The 3,590-nt window shown below is 53.0% G+C and overlaps 1 pseudogene; it reads left to right on the forward strand.

Moving 5' to 3' along the window:
• Window positions 1-2,656: 2,656 nt before the first annotated feature.
• LOC100855604 lies at window positions 2,657-2,933 on the forward strand (annotated as a pseudogene).
• The last annotated feature ends 657 nt before the right edge of the window (window positions 2,934-3,590 follow it).

The raw sequence follows: 3,590 nt of genomic DNA on the forward strand, positions 1-3,590 counted from the left end.
GAAGACAATAAACAAAGAACCAAAAGAGAGAAAGAAAAGCGAGCAGCGTGTCACTGACCCTAAGAGGCGAAGCACAGGTGGCCTGGAGCCTTTGGGGACCCACGACAGTGTCTGTCCCGGAGTCGCCCAGCGCTGAGGCTCCGGGAGGAGCGCGGAACCCCAGGGATCTTGGGGTGACCTGGAGGCCCCACGACAGGAGCAGCAGGAGCAGCATGGCTCTTCGCAGGGGAGGCCCCCGCGCCCCGGGCCGGGCCATGGTCCCCCCGCGGAGGACGAGGGCCCACGGAGGGGGCACGGGCACCCGGGGCCCTGCTCCCACAGACACGGGGTACTCCAGGCCGGGTGGCTCCAGTGTCGCTGCGAGTAGAGGGGACGTCCCTGGCTGGAAGTGCTAAGGGGCTGCTTCCTTCTTTGCAAGGGTGGTTAATTTTTTTTTTATTTTAAGATTTTCTGTATTTATTCATGAGAGACCCAGAGAGAGAGAGAAAGAGAGAGAGAGAGGCAGAGGGAGCAGGAGGCTCCATGCAGGGAGCCGGATGGGGGAGTCAATCCTGGGACCCCAGGGTCATGCCCTGGGCCCAAGGCAGGAGCTAAACCGCTGAGCCACCCGGGCTGCCCTATTTTTTTTTTTTTTTAAGATTTTCTGAATTTAAAAAAAAAAAAAAAAGATTTTCTGTATTTATTCATGAAAGACCCAGGCAGAGGAAGAAGCAGGCTTCCTGCAGGGAGCCCGACTCGGGACTCGAACCCGGGACCTGGGGTCTCGGCCTGGGCCCAAGGCAGACGCTCCACCGCTGAGCCCCCCAGTCTCCCCGCCTAGATGGCCATTATTACAAGTGGTCCCTTCCCCCCAACACTGAGAATCGTGCTCTGCTTCACCGCGTGGAGTGCGCGTCCTTGGAAGCAGCTGGGAACCATGACTCCAATCAGTCACGAACCCTGCTCACAAATGCAAAGTTAAGTTTATTTATTATTATTATCATTATTTTCAGTAATGTCTCTCCCGGTCGTGGGGCTCCAACTCACGACCCTGAGAGCAAGAGTCCCAAGCTCTTCTGAGCAGCCGGCCAGGGGCTTCCGAATGTAAATTTCATCACGAGAGAAGCGCAGGGCCCCTTGCAGCCCTCACAGGACGCTGCGGCGCTCAGCGGGCTGGGGACCCCAGTCCCCCCATTCTGCGGAACAAACCAAGGCCCAGCGGGGCTGACCGAGGCCACCAGCTGCCTGGGCCGCGCAGGCCCCTCGCCCCTGAGCCCGGAGAGGCTCCCCGGCCGGTCTCGGTGACCTGGGGCCCCGCAGTGAATGTTCCAGAGCCCCCGGGGCAGAGCCGGGCAGCGGGGAGCCCCGAGTCACCGGGTCAGCCGGGCCCTCGCCCACGGAGCCCCCGGACACTTGCAGGTGAAGGACCTCGGCCGCAGGTGAGCTGTGCCCCCGAGGCCGGCGCCGGGGCTGCGGGAGGGGAGGAGCGGGGAGCCCCGCCTCGGCTGCGCTCCCAGGCCCGGAGGCCTGCAGGCTGCGGCCAGCGGGCCCGGTCGGCCCTTTGGGTTCCCATCCGAGTTTGCTCACAAGAGCCCTTTATTTCCCATCAGGCACATTTCTCCTGAGTTAAATGAGGGGTGGAGGGCAGCCCGGGGGCTCAGTGGTTGAGCACCTGCCTTGGGCCCAGGGCATGACCCTAGAGACCCGGGTTCGAGTCCCGCATCGGGCTCCCTGTGTCGGGCCTGCTTCTCCCTCTGCCTGTGTCTCTGCCTCTCTGTGTGTCTCTCATGAATAAATAAATAAAATCTTTAAAACAAATAAATAAAATAAATGAAAGGTGCAGACGACAGAGCCCTGCAGCTTCTATTACAGGACAGCCCAGTGGGTCGAACTTTCTGGAATAGATGGAACATTAACTCCAGCATTATTTTGACTAGTTATAAATATCGAAGACATATGTTTGCAGTTCAGATTCTTCCTAAAAGGACGCAAGGACTTTGAAGCTTTAGTCCGCAGCTCCCAAATCTTTCTTTTCTAAAAAAATTTTTTTTAAAAAAAAAAAAATAAAAAAATAAAAAATAAAAAATAAAAAAAAATAAAATAAAAATAAAAAAATTTTTTTTTAATTTTTTCTTATTTATTCATAGAGACAGAGAGAGGCAGAGACACAGGCAGAGGGAGAAGCAGGCTGCATGCAGGGAGCCTGATGTGGGACTCAATCCCAGGTCTCCAGGATCACACCCTGGGCTGCAGGCGGCGCTAAACCGCTGAGCCACCGGGGCTGCCCCCCCAAATCTTTCTTGAGAAGCGATGGAAAATGTGTTTGGGCTTGGGGGTGGGGGGGTGCTGGAAGGAGGATGGTGGGGGTGCTCGGGTGCAGGGCACGCCGGGGAAAGCCAGGGCTTCTACTAGCTTCCAGGCATGGGCACATATGGGTTCCGTGTCCCCACCGTAATGTCACAGCACTTGCCACACTGTGAGCATTGCCTCTCGTACCCGTTCCTCCCACTGAGGGCTGAGCCTGAGTCTCAACAAGCCCTGGGGTGAAGGAGGCACTAGCATTTTCTGCATGGATTTAAGAATGTGCACAAGCATTTCTTCCGGCCAGCCGCAGGTTAGCTGCATAACGTTGAAGGACACAACCAGTGGAATTGCTACCTTTTGCAAGATTGAAATCATGGCAGGTCCAGAAACTGATGCCCAATTCCATTTCACTGGCATCAAAAAATATTTCAACTCTTATACTCTCACAGTAATTGAATGAATTGTCTATTGGCCACATATGGAGGAAATTGTTTTGATGATTTTATACTTCAAATTAAGGTCTAAAAAAACACCAGTTGTGAAAGCAACATAAATGGACTTTAACTTGGACCTCATCTGTTAAGTTCCCATGCTTGGAGAAGCTAATGTCAACTCATCATGTGATACTCAATTTGTACAATAAATTACGAACGTGGAAAAAAAAAAAAGAATGTGCACAAGCATGAGAAGTAAGTCTCTGCAAATTAGTTGAGTTTGACTCTCAAGCCTCTGGCTTCCAGGTCACCTTTGTTTTTGTTGTTGTTATTAAGATTTTATTTATTCATGAGACACACAGAGAGAGGCAGAGACACAGGCAGAGGGAGAAGCAGGCTCCATTCAGGGAGCCCGATGTGGGACTCGATCCCGGGACCCCAGGATCATGCCTTGAGCCAAAGGCAGATGCTCAACCGCTAAGCCCCCCAGGTGTCCCCCTAGGTCACACTTGGATGCTGTTTTGGAAGCCAGGTCTCTGACACTGTCCTGTAGGTTTAATCAAGGCATCAGCACAGAAGACATTTTAATGACAAGGAGGATATAGACTGCTTTTTCCTTGGCTAGAATAAAAACTGTGAATAGATCCCCACTCTAAATTTTCCTGCAGGGTCCTTCTTACCTGGATAAAACTACTTTGATCATTTTTTTAAAAGATTTTATTTATTTATTCATGAGAGACACAGAGAGAGGCAGAGACACAGGCAGAGGGAGAAGCAGGCTCCATGCAGGAGGCCAACACGGGACTCGATCCCGGGACCCCAGGATCATGCCCTGGGTGGAAGGCGACGCTCAACCACTGAGCCACCCGGGCA

Source organism: Canis lupus, chromosome 10, assembly GCF_011100685.1.
Source record: "Canis lupus familiaris isolate Mischka breed German Shepherd chromosome 10, alternate assembly UU_Cfam_GSD_1.0, whole genome shotgun sequence".
NCBI lineage: Eukaryota > Metazoa > Chordata > Mammalia > Carnivora > Canidae > Canis > Canis lupus.